The following is a 14,439-nucleotide window of genomic DNA, read 5'->3' as shown; positions in this document are numbered from 1 at the left end:
TTAGAGAAAGAGGTGGACAAACTTTTGTCCAGTGGCATGATCCGCGACGTATACAATCCGGAATGGCTGGCCAATCCGGTCCTGGTGCCCAAGCCGAACGGGACTTGGCGAGTTTGTATAGATTTCACAGATCTAAAAAAAGCTTGCCCAAAGGACTGCTTCCCGCTACCCAGGATCGATCAAATGGTAGACGCCACGTCCGGATTTAAACTGCTGTCTTTCATGGATGCCTATGCTGGGTACAACCAAATAAAAATGCATACGGCAGACCAAGAGTGCACTAGCTTCAGGACCGATAAGGGGGTATACTGCTACCTAGTCATGCCTTTCGGACTGAAAAACGCCGGAGCAACCTACCAAAGAATGGTTAACCGGATGTTTAAAAGCCTCTTGGGACGAAACATGGAGGTATATGTGGATGACATGCTCGTCAAATCCAAAGCATGCAACAGCCATGCAAGCGACTTAGAAGAATGTTTCGAAGTCGTCGGAGATACGGTATGAAGCTCAACCGAAAAGTGCACCTTTGGGGTCAAGTCAGGAAAATTCCTGGGCTTCATAGTCAGCCAAAGGGGGATCGAAGCAAACCCGGAGAAAATCCGAGCTCTCCTGGACATGCCATCCCCCAAGAAGCATAAAGACGTGCAGAGCTTGACCGGAAAGGTAGCCTCACTGAGCCGCTTTATCTCACGATCCACGGACAAGTGCATACCCTTCTTCAACGTACTGAAGAAGTGCCAAAAGTTCGAATGGTCGGATGAATGCGAGGAGGCATTCAAAAGGTTAAAAGACCACATGGCCAAACCTCCTATCCTATCAAAACCCGTCCTTGGAGAAGACTTGTTCCTTTACTTGGCCGTCTCCGAGCACGCGGTTAGCGCTGCCTTGGTCCGGGAGGAAGGAAAAATTCAGCACCCCGTGTACTATGTCAGTAAGCGCATGATAGGGGCCGAGACAAGGTACCCGGTCATTGAAAAATTAGTATTCTGCCTCCTGATGGCATCAAGGAAGCTGAGGCCATACTTCCAAGCCCATCCGATCAGAATCTTAACCAATCATCCGCTCCGGCAGGTTCTCCAGAAGCCTGAAGCATCCGGAAGACTCCTCAAGTGGGCAATGGAGCTAAGTCAATTCGACTTACACTACGTCCCCCGGATTTCCATAAAAGGCCAAGCCCTGGCAGACTTCATTACTGAATGCAATGAAGCCGAGGCAGCAGCTAATACACCGGTACCACCAATCCCCACCTGGAGGGTGTTTGTAGACGGAGCTTCTAATGAGAACGGTTCGGGAGCCAGAGTGGCTATGATATCACCAACTGGACTGCGGCTCCAGGCAGCACTCCGATTTGACTTCACAGCTTCAAACAATGAAGCCGAATACGAAGCCTTGATAGCAGGGCTGAAATTGGCAAAAGCTGTAGGAGCCAAAAGAGTGGAAGTCTACAGTGACTCACAACTGGTCGTAAACCAGGTATCCGGAGAATACCAAACTCGCGGCGAGCGGATGGCCGCGTACGTAACAGTAGTCCGAGAACTGCTCCACGAGTTCACGGACTATAAAATAGAAAGAATCCCCAGAAAGAACGCTCACGCGGACATGCGCAGCTAAGTTAGCCTCGGACAGTGAAATCGAGGAGCTGGGGGTAGTACCAGTGGAACGCTTGGCAGAGCCAAGCATCAAAATAAAAGAGACCACACTAACGGTTGGGCAAGAACCCAGCTGGATGGTCCCCATCATAAAATACATAACCACAGGTGAGTTGCCCCAAGAGAGGGCACTGTCTCGAAAGATTCAGTATCAGGCTCATCGTTATGTAATGATGGATCAAATTCTCTACCGGAGAGGACTCAGCATGCCTTATTTAAGGTGTGTATCGGACCCTGAAGCTAGACGAATCATGCTAGAGGTCCACGAAGGGTTCTGTGGAGATCATACAGGAGGGCCCAGCCTCTCAAAGAAAATATTGAGGCAAGGGTACTTCTGGCCAACAATGAAAAAAGATTGTATAGACTATGTCCAAAAGTGTGACTCGTGCCAAAGGTACGCGAACATACCGAGAGCTCCTCCAAACGAGATCACCCTGATGACCAGCCCCTGGCCCTTCGCGGTTTGGGGAATAGATCTCATCGGGTCTCTACCTACGGGAAAAGGAGGGGTAAAGTATGCAATGGTAGCAGTAGACTACTTCACCAAATGGACAGAGGTTGAGCCTATGAAGACAATAACTGCTAAGAAGGCATTGGACTTTGTTGTCAAAGACATAGTGTGTCGATACGGCTTGCCTCAGAAAATAGTCTCAGACAATGGAAAGCAATTTGATTGCGAGGAATTTACCGACTTCTGCAGCCAACACAGAGTAGTGAAAAGCTTCTCCGCGGTAGCCAGGCCTCAAACAAACGGCCAGGCGGAAGCGGTCAATAAAATCCTAAAGGTCACCTTGAAAAAGAAGCTGCTGGCCTGTAAAAATAACTGGCCAGAAGAATTGCCAAGGGTATTATGGGCCTACCAGACGACCCCCAGAACCACAACCGGCCACTCGCCCTTCTCGATGGCGTACGGTTGTGAAGCAATGGTCCCGGTAGAAACATTATTCCCATCCCACAGGAGGACGACTTACGATCCTGCCACCAATCAGGCACTGCTCCAAGAAGCTTTGGATCAAGTCAAGGAACTCCGGGATGAGTCTCAAATACGGATGGTTGCTTATCAAAAGAAGGTGACAAAGTATTTTAACTCCAAGGGTTTTCCCAGCCACCCAAGAACCCGGAGTGGGGGTACTTGGACCAAATTGGGAAGGACCATATGAGATCGAGGAAGAGATCGGTTCTGGCACTTACAAACTAAAAAGAATGGACGGAACCACCGTCCTAAGGGCCTGGAATGCCGATCACCTCAGAAAATATTACCAATAGCGAAATAAAACTTAGACTTTGTTCAAAGGGTTTGTACCGTCCAAATGTATACCTCCTCTATATTAAATAAAACTGAGTGCCTTAAAAACAAAGTTTCTATGCCACTCAGGGGGGTACTAGGGTATGCCGCACGGACAAACAGGAAAACAAACTAAGTAAAATATCCTGACCCAAAGGGCAGGTCAGAAAGTATGCACAAAAATAAAAAGCATAAGTATAAAAACCCTGATCCAAAGGACAGGTCTAAAAACATAAGTGTGACAAAAGAAAGATCACATAAAAAAAAAATATCCTGGCCCAAAGGGCAGGTCATATACATATAAATGGCCCGGGGACAGGCCTTAAAAATATAATTGTCTCCCCTTCAAATAAAGCTGGTACCTATATGTATATTGTTCTAAGGCAGCAGCAAATATGTACAAAAAAAAAAAAAAAGAGTTATAAAAGAAATGGGTGGAATCTTGGTCATACTGGGTCAGTTGTACGGCAGCTCAGTCAGCCCGCGGAGGAAGACGAGGTCCAATACGTGCCTCAAGCGCGACATCAAGCTTCTTCTTCTTTTCCCGAAATTTGGCAATCATTTCCTCAGGTTTGGGATAAAAAGTAAGCTTGATATTTTGGTCGTTGGTGGACCAGGCCATGTAGACCCCATCGTCAAAGCGCTTCGGACACCGGGCGCAGGAAACGGGAGAGAGGAGCTCGGCCCTCTTGGCCTTCCTGATGGATTGTTCTTTGAAGTCCCTCAGCTCCTTCAGCTCCGCAGCTAGAGCGGCCTTGGACTCTATGTCCGCCTGGTGAGTTTCCTCTAAAGATCTCACCTTGGCGACCATTTCATCCAAAGCCTCCCTGGCCTCCCGGAGGTCTCGCCTGGCCTTCTTAGCAGCCTCGGTTTGAGCCTTTAGTTCCTCCTGGTGCTGGGCCTCCATCCTGTCCCTCCGCTGAGCCTCGTCCCGGATCATGGCCTCCGCCTGAGCCTCCCTCCGTTTGGCCTCCTCTTCCTTGGCCTTGGCAGCCGCCTCCTGGCGCTCGGCAGCCTCCTGGTAGATCTGCCTCTCCGCTGTGAGGTCCCGAAGGACCTTCCGGACATCGTTCATGTCCCCAAAGTCGGACAGAACGAAGCCATGATTTATGATGTTCTTGGAGAGACGGCCAGCCTCAGCAGCAAGCTAAACCATAATGCAAGGATAAGAAGGAGAAGTTCCCCAAAGAAAAAATAAAAAATAAACAATAAAAGGAAAAGCAAAAAATCGCGAAGTACTTACCACCGTGAGAGAATGGCTGGGGTCCTGGACCTGGAAGATGGAGTTCAGGGAAGCGCAAGTGGCGAACCGCTTAGGCGCGCAACGGGTGAGCTGAGAAGCGAACTCGCCGGTCATCTCCGCGGCAAAAGGAGCCAAGGTAGGCCCTAGGAAGCGACGGAACCAGTCCGATAAGGGGTCCAGATTAAGGTCCCACGGATCCTGGTATTCCGGGTGGTTGATGCTCGCCTCAACCTCCGCCCGCAGAATCCTCCTAAGGGCTTCCACTTCGGCGTACCCCCGGGAGTACTCATCCATAGCATAGTTATGCTTGGCTATGCGAAGCTCCTGCCTCACCTCGTCCCCCAGAATCGGGGTAAGCACGATGTTGGGAGGAGCAGGATTTTCCTCTATCGGGGAGACCCCGCCGTCCAGACCATGAGCAGGAGTGTCGGCCCTCCGAGGCTTCTTGGGCTCATCCTGGGCAATCATCTTGCCCTTGCGCTTGCGGATCAGAGCCACCTCAGCCTCCTCTTCGCCCTCCTCAGCTTCCCCCGGAAGGGCTCGAGGCTCTCCCGCACCCTCAGCGGCTTCCTCCGAGAAGTTCCATCCTTGCCCTTGGCCTTCTCCCGGAAGCACCTCCTCGTCATCCACTAAGTCAATAGTGTCGGGGGAGCGCTGGAAGAAACCTTCAAGGAAGGGGCCGGAGGAGAAGAGGTAAAGGCCGGAGGAGCTACGGGGGTATGAACTCCGGCAAGCTGTTCCAGGATGGCATCCATGGAGATACCTGTTTCACAAAATAAGCAAGTGTTAGAAGTCCGTGAGGAACCACTTATACAAGATACAACAAATAAGCTACTCCTACCCGAACTTCCTAATTCGGCCCTAGCAAAGTCCTGAACTTTAATGCTGGCAGCGTCATCTCCGAGATAACTGTCCGAGGGCCGGAACCAGCTGGACGTTATGTAAGCTGAAGGACCTAAGGGAATAGGTTCCGGAGGGCCGGAGCCCATCCGGGACCGACCTAGGTAATCTCCTAAGTTCGAAAAATAAAATTCCTTCAAACGATCCCTCCACCGGGTCGATGGCATCCTAAACCTATGGAGGCGCTCGTCGAACCCTACGGGCCTACGACGAGTGTATTCATCAACGGAAGGAACATAACGAATTATCAAGGGAGACTTACCGCCGGCACCGGAGGTGCTAGCACCGGGAGCCCCCGAGTTTGGTTCGGGGACCGAAGGCTGTGGCCGGGAAGTTTGCTTCTCGGAAGAATCTTCAATACGAAGGGGCCTCCTGGCAGGACGATCCCCAATCTCTTCTTGAAGAATCTTGTCAAAAAATTTAGCCTCGGACTTCCCGGCAATGGCTTGACTCCTCCGCACCACCGGACTCCCCACGCGAAGTCCTCTCCCAGAGGCAGCCTGGGCCTGAGAGTATGCTTTCTCCTGGGCCTTCCGGTAGAGATAATCTTGGTATTTTTTCTCTGCCGTGGCAATGAGCTCATCCCGGAAGGCCTTCTCCGCAACCGGCGCCCTCACATTGGGACAAATGACCCGCGAGAGGTTGGAGTCCTCCACGGATTGGTGAGGAAGGATAAGTTTGGCCTTCCTGCAATTCTCCGTGGTGACTAAGCCCCCAACATCGAGATCGGCGCGGTCGTAGGAGGCAAAGGCTTGGGCCCTTCAGAGGAAAGTCTGAGTAGGGGGCGTCCGCTGGTAAGGTGGGATCCGCACCCACTCCGTGAGAAGCTCTGGGTGGTCCACGGCCCTGAACCCGGAGGAGAAGAAAAAGCGATGGCGATACTCCTTAACGTGAGTCTGCCTATTATACGGAACCACCCCTTCGTTAGCAGGATGGATCCGGAACCCATAAAAGTCGTCCTTAAGTTTGTCCCCTTTCTTGGGGACGGATACAAGTTCATAAAAATATAAAATTTCTGCCGGGCTGGGAGACCCCCATCCGCGGGCGGTATAAAAAATAAATAAGCCTGAAAGCAGGCGGTAAGCTTGAGGAATAAGTTGGTATGGCGCAAGGCCGACAAATACAAGGAAATTAACGAAATAATCTTGAAGCGGGAGCATGGCACCGGCCATCAAATGAGTCAGACTCCAAGCCCCGAAGCCGTCATAATTGTGATTAGGCGTCTCCGAGTCGCGAGGAGGCCGGTGATAGGTCCCTGAAGTGGAAGGTTTGATCCCAGCAACCTCTATGATGTTCTCCAGCTGGTGAGGGCAAGTCAGGGTGGAACGAAGCTCAGCCGCTTCCCACCCGGTCGCTCGGGATTTGTACCCCTCCTGGGCAACAGGCCCCAGGGAAACCTCCTCCAACGTGGCCATGCTTTTCCCACTCTTCTTCGAAGATTTCGAACCAGAAGCAGACATTTTGTGTTCTGCGAAAAACAAAAAGGGAAAAAGAAAATTCCAGCAGTTAGGTCCCATACCAAATCCTAAGTCAAGAAAAAGGGAGTGGGGGTCCCCTAACCACTGGAAAGAGGCCCCCTCTGGACACGTGTCACATGGGAAACCCTAGAAAGATTCCCTGAACAAGCGTCGGGTGCGGTGAAATCGCAGAAAGTGGTTTTACAGAGTAAAAAAAAAAAAGGAAAAAACCCATTCTATGCCCTAAGCAACTGTTGAACGAAGAACACATGGCTCTCTTCAACAAAGATGCACGATTATAACAGAGGCATGATAATGGCGATCCTATAACTAAAGCAGTAGACATAAAGCAGAACACTCGAAGAACTTAAACACTCGCACATCCAGAAATCTCAAAGTACGAACCCAGAAAAACGAACGAAGTAAGTAAAAGCATGTTATTATCTAAGGATGCAAGAAACTTACAGTAAATCGTTGAACTGGGGGTACTGAATGTGGTCGAGTAGAAGTTGAGAAGAAGCTCGGTGAAAGCAAACACTGGAAAACTGGAAGAAATGTCTGAGTGCTAAGACAATTCGTGCTGTTTTGAAGAATTGTCTCTCTGGGAAATTCGAGCAAAAATGGCAAGGAATGGAAAGTAACCGAAATGAAGGAAAGATGGTGGCTTTTATAGGCAAAAATGCATGAGGAACAGGCGTCACCACCTACCAATCGTACGGTGGGGGAGGTGCACGATTCGAATCCCCGAAAATCAACGGATCAGATCAAGCTGCCATAAAGGCGGTGGAAACGTTTGAGTATCCGTCTGACACCATTAATGCGCCGCATCAATCAAAGGGCGTGAAACGAATCGACCTCTGCGAAAAGCGAATCGCTGCATTTAATGCCATCATTAGACACACTTTCACGCGCCCCAAGCTCGTGTCAGGAAACCGAGGAGGCGGCCGGAGACATCCCTGTAAAAAGCGAATCGCTGCATTAAATATCATCATTAAATGTGCCCTCACGCGCTCTAGGCTTGAGCCAGGGAAACGAGGAGTCGACCGGAGGCACTTAAGCAAGCCTTGGTTTATTTTTCCAAGTAAACAAGGCTTGGGGGGTAAATGTTGCCCCTGAAATCGCCCAAAATACGTGGACCAGTCAAAATGGGACACGTGGATCAGATAACGTGTAAATATTTTATAAGTCTTTGTACGCGCAAGGAAGCACCATGGGCATAGGTCCGGAGGAGGCACCCGGAGTACAAGGTACTCCCAGGAAGCTCGCATAGCATGAAGCCTCTCGGGATGTGTCGAGCCTCTCCCGAACAATCAAGTTGCATTTAATGCCGCATGGGAGGAAGCGTGTTGGGACTGTAACACGCAACACAAATACCGACGAAGACAACCCCCAAACAGTTAGCCGCTACAGTAATGATCATTTAAGTCTAGCGACGGCTACTCTGCGAAGAGTCACGTCAATCACAAGGCAAAAAGGACATTCCTCATAAAAACCCTACAGCACCTAGGGATTTGACCATGCATCACCCATGGTATATTCATTGAAAATACCCAACTTTATGGATACTTACAGATACGTGTGTAAGAACAATCCTAGGGATCACCCCACCAAAACACTATAAATACCCCCTCAAAGCTCATTTAATGGGGTCGAGAATCTTGGTTTGCATAACAGCAAGAAGAGTAAATACTCACCAAGAACATTCTCTGTATTTATGAGAAAAACATTCTCTCAAGTGTGGAATCTGTATTAAATACATCCATTAATAACAAAGACTCGTGGACTAAGGCTCATTAACGCCCTAACCACGTAAAAAATCTTCATCTCACTTTCTTACAGCTCTTTACTATAATCATATTTTAATAGTTGCGAAAATCTCGGTCAACAAGAACAATAATTCATTTCATATAGCCTACCAATATATATGTCAATAAACTTACTAGTTTCTGTTTGATGGAACAACATTTTATATTTTTCAATACAGAGTAAACTATAATCAAACATAATGATATATGCCGATAAATCTATTAGTCTATTTTTCATATATTGGAACAACAATTTATTTTTTTATTTCAAAGACAATGTGTGCTATAAAATAACAAACTAATTGGTCTTTTTTTTTTTCAAGTCTAGACATCAAATTTGGCTGTATACAAAGTACATGACTGTAACATGTCTTACATAGTAAACTTGGATAACGATATATGCACTTGTCAAAGATTTGAATATGAAATGCATGCTCACATGAAATGTCTTGTTCATAAGTTTATTTTGGCATATTAAAACAAATTTTCATTATTCTTATAACCACACAATCAGCTAACCATTGATTGAAAATTAATTAGTCATCTAAATTAATTACTAATTAGTTATTTTAAAAGTATATTATGATATCTTAATATTATTTAAGATACAGTTTTGTAATTTTAATTTATTGTAAAAACTAATTAGTTATTATAGTATAATAATTAAGTTAACTAAATTCTAAAATAAATATTGACTAAGATTAAAAACAAGATAACTAATTAGTATATGATTAGTATTATGAGTAATCTAATATTTCTTTGATTTTCAAAATAACAAAAAAAATATATGTTTTTCGCATTTTAAAATGCTTACATTGAAGTGTAGATTACAATAATATTTTTTCTAGGCTCAATTGAGTAACAACATGACCATAAATTCTTTTTAAAATTTAAAGATAAGAGAGAGAAAGAGAGAAAGAGAAAAAGATAAAGAGAGGGGAAGATGGTAAGGATAAAGCTGGATCTATCTATGCTTAATTCCACATGTTTTGTACAAATAAATAAGTAAACAAAAGGAAAAAAGAAAAAAATAAAGAAAGAAAGAAAGAAAAAGGTATCAGCTTAGTATATCAATTAAAATAAAAACAGTATAAAACAAACGGTAAAATTATTAATTAAATATTGTACAATATTACTGATAATAAGATATAAAAAACGGCTGCACATGTAAATTTCCCTTAAAATTACAAATCTATATAAATATACATGAGATTTTGACTTTTACTGTAAAATATGATATTTTAATTCAAATTAAACTTATAATAGACAAATTCTACTACCATATTTGTATCGAAAATGTATATATTATACACAACCCATTACCCAACAAAAACAATTTTTTATAATTACATAATCAATTAATAATGAAATGAAAAAAAAAATAAAAAATAAAAAAAGCACGATTATTTATATAAATTTCACAAAAATATATGTTTATAAATATTACACTAATTAATTTTAAAAAAAATTATAAATAGACTATATATAAATTTTATATTTTCTATTTTTGTTCTTTCCTTAAGATGCTTTTGAAAGTAATTGTGTAATTACTAGATAGTGTAATTACTAGAATAATAATAATTACTAAGATAGTAATTACACAGTATAGTAATTAAACTGTACTTTAAAATACATATCATATTTGGATATTAGGTGATAATTACTTATGAATTCCTATTGTCTTGTTTGACAAAATTGTTAAAAATTACACCTAAAAATTAGAATTTTTAGCATTTAATATTTAAAATTGGAAGTTTTGAGTAATTACACAGTTTAATTATACCCAATATACATGGGGTATAAGAATTAGAGAGTATACTTTCAATTGTACAGTTACAATGTATTTACGTTATATAAATGCGCAAAACTATGTAATTACTTCGATTACATTCAATTCTAATTCTCTCTTGACTTTTTAATATGTCTAAATAAATAATGTAATGGAGTGTTAAAGTTTTGAAGGCCTAATTTATTATCCAATTACATATATATTTAACATCTAATCATATCATTACTTTAATATCTTTTATTACCCAATTAAAAAATTATCATAACTTGATATCATATATTATATTCTTATAATATTAAGTTTATATTAGAATTGTCTCAGTAAATTTATACTTATATAATTTAAATGTTATATTAGTCTATTTTTTAATAAATAATTATTTTGTTGCCTTTTATACTAAACTTAAACCCTTATTTATACACTTAATTCCCTTTTTTAGTAGTAAAACTACCTTAAGTTCACTTCAAGTTGCAAATCCACTATTTCTTTCATTTTACTCTCTTAAATGTCTATGTGGCTAATCCTAATCACTATATTATCCTACATGACAAATATAATAATATCCATGGCAAACAAAAATTAAATATAATAAATTATAAAAAAAATTAAAACTTTAATAATAAAAAAAAAATCCTCTTTTTTTTTTCTTATTCTCGTTCCTAGCTCCTCCTTCTTCCCCAACCATCATCTTAGCCATTCTCACCATTCTAATTCTATACAGCCACACATAATTAACATCAAATAAAATAGAGAATATTTTTTAAAATATTATAAAATACATTTAATTACATTTTTTTATTGTTATCGTAAACATTTTTTCTTGTAGTGCTTGCTTGTTGCAACCACCCATGATTTTGAAACCCATGATTTTGAAAACGTACATATCCTTTGAACTCTTCGCCCAAGCAATCACCACTAACTTCCTGTGAGATTCTTTTGTCGAAGAATGCTCTTAATTTTTAAATTCTTAAAATAGAGATTATGAAAGTAAATCTTGTTTTGAGGGATACAGTTCATGTTAATCCTCTCAAAAAGTTAAAAATTGTTTGAGAATAATTCTATATTTCTTACACAATTTCACTTGGTCCACCATAAATAATATACTCTACAATAAATATTAAAATATATGTATATATGATGTGGGACTGTGAAGTCATGTTTATATATTAGTCACCTGTATATATCCTTAGTAATTAATATTCCATTCCTATGATAAACCAAAGCATAGAATTGGTTTGCATTGGGATGAAATCAAAACCAAAACCAGTTAAACGTTGTCAGTCAGACGATCAAAGTGGCACTCAATTAATGGCCGATATAACTACGTGTTTGGGCAGCTTGATTCACTTGCGTGTAACATTTCCAGACAAGCTATTTTTATTGAGGGGTCTATTTTTAAAGAACTATTTTTTATGTTGTCATATATAGCATAAATAAGTCTTTAATTTTTATTTTTAATTATCACAAATTTAATTTTTTTTATGACATATAATGGTTGCATAAAATAATTTTATTATTCTGTAACGCCTTAAAAATAAGGAACGCCACGTGTTGAGACTGAACATACACTAATCCTGCTAATCCGAGATATACTAGAGCCAAGAGCAGAAATTAAACTTTAAAATACAGAATAAAATAATAACTTATAATAATTACACTTTAAAATACATCTAAAAAGAGTACATTTTATTTTGGGATCCCGTAAAATATTTTCAAAATATTACAAGTCTACACGCTGACCTAAGCGGTAAAAGTGGAGATTACAACAATTCCACCTGGCAGACCCAACCCTCGTGGTCTAGCTTGGCCTGAACATGTACAATGCACCGCAAAGGCCCTCAAACTCATGGCTGATCAACTACCGACTTACCCTTTCTTACACAATAGAGCACACGTGAGCCAATGCCCAGTAAGATAGCATAAACAACAATATGAATAACAATTATAATTACTTAAGTGTTGATGTCACTGCATTTATAGTCTATTTAACATAGACATACGTGTTACGCTCACACGCCTATTTACAATAAGGCCTTTGAATGGTTTATCTCAGTTTTAGATACCGAGTTGAACCTTGTTATGTCTTAACCGCATAACTCTTTATATCAACATATATAATACATTATACATTCACATACATTCTAGAGTAATAACCCTAGACCACAAAATAGCTAAACCTAAGGTAATAACCCTAGTCTCGGTTTTCTGCATAATATATAAAATAACATACATGAGCACCATTGCACTAATCTCTATGTGCTAACTCACTGTCTTACCTGATAATTTAAGTGTGTGGAAATTCTAAATCTTTGGGTGTTCCTGAGCAAGCGCCAATAATCCTAGTCACAGATTCTCGGGATTTCATAAATAGGGTTAATCTCAAATTCATTTTAATACATATATAAAATATGAACTCCAATCATAGACTAACACATAGAGCCCGAAATGAGTTTTGCAACGATACCAAGAACATCAAAAATAGAGTTTGGAGTCAAAAGTTCTAACCAAACCAAATTTTAAAAACATTCTGCCTTGCTGAACACATAGCAGGCTGTGGCACTCAAGAACCGGATCGCGGCTCCTGGGTTGAAAACCCAGAAAAACTCATATTTGGGTACCCAAAAATGTACCAAACTCAACACTAAAATACCATAAATTGACAACAAGCTTCCAAATCAAAATGAGGTATTTTCAAGCATTTCATACACCAAAATACATCTAATAATCATGCACAAACCAAGATTTACTCATCACTAAATCAATCTAACATTGGTAATAAATTAAGCTTAACAAATAGCTCAACAACACACCCAAAAGCATAACTTTGGCATACAAAAAGAAATCACTTAGCACATAAATTTCCAAGCCTTGAAACCTTGGTATTCAAGGCATAAAATCCAAAAAATTCAAAGTGTTTTCTTCAGAAATCAAACATCAGAAATCCAAACCAAAGACCTCCCAAAACACATAGATGATCCTAGCATAAACCTAATAGCACAATCATACAATAATCACTAAACTTCTCTCAAGAACACCAATAACACCATTATTTAGCTTACAACCAGAAATTAAAATAAGTGAAATAGATCAAAGAAAGCTACCTTATGATCTTCAAGCTTCAAGCAAGAGAATACACAAGATCCACACCAAAATTCAAGCCTTTTTCTTCCAAGATTGAGTTCATGAAATCACAAAATAGAGAGAGAGAGAGAGAGAGAGAGAGAGAGAGAGAGAGAGAGAGAGAGAGAGAGAGAGAGAGAGAGAGAGAGTGTGTGTGTGTGTGTGTGTTTGGGCGGTTTGGGATCTCACAACCTAGAAAATGTTCTTCTTTTTGGGTGAAATTGGTTTTGTTGGAAAATAGAAAATTTTAGGCCAAAAGACCATTTTGCTCCTAAGGCACACACATGAGCATAAACACATGAAATGGCAAATTTGTCATTTCCACTCACACATATATCACATAATTCATATTTTCTCATTTAACACATAAAAGGCATAACTAAATCCCAAAAATATATTTTGGACCCCAAACTCGGTTCAGCCGAAAATACCCAATTGTGACTATACCGTGCCGACTTATCAGAAATCACCTACAAAAAGACAAAATATACATACTATATAATAATATAGTCCATAAACATAATATACCATAAAATTACGATTTTTACCTTTCTCAGGTCAAAATTACAAAAATACCCATGTCACACCAACATGGTCTTAAAATGCAATAAATCACAATAATTCTACATATTAAATCATATAATAATGTAATTTCTTATTAACACTTAATTAACTTAGTTAGGATTGCTAATCCGGTTATTAAACTTTAGGATATTACATATCCAATCTAATCTTGTGTGGTTTTTATGGTTTTGAGATCTTACAGTGCAGTTGCGGTTTGAAAAATTATAAAAACTACATGTACAGTTTGGTTTGAAAAACTAGACAAAAACTACAACACTCGCACCGCGAACACTCTAATTGTAACCAGATGTCTAATTTTTTGTAATTAGATTGGATTTGATTTGTTCGTTGTAATTAGATCGGTTCATTGTAATTAGATCACAATCTTTATTGAGGGTTAGAAAGAGAAAATTTTAATGTTAGGGTAAAAATATTATACTCAGGGTAAAAATATTGTGTGTTTTTTTGTACAGTTGTTTAATTTATGTGCATATTTTTATCATGTATATTTTGTTCTAGATAATATTTTTGTTGTATGCATGTGCATTTTGTTTTGCTATTTTTATGTTATTTTTTAGTTATTTGTAAGTAGTTTCCATATTTTTTTTTGTTTAACAGTTATTTTTT

Source organism: Cannabis sativa, chromosome X (genome assembly GCF_029168945.1).
Source record: "Cannabis sativa cultivar Pink pepper isolate KNU-18-1 chromosome X, ASM2916894v1, whole genome shotgun sequence".
NCBI classification, from domain to species: Eukaryota; Viridiplantae; Streptophyta; class Magnoliopsida; order Rosales; family Cannabaceae; genus Cannabis; species Cannabis sativa.
The sequence above is the reverse complement of the archived record's forward strand: the minus strand, read 5'-3'. Positions refer to the sequence as shown.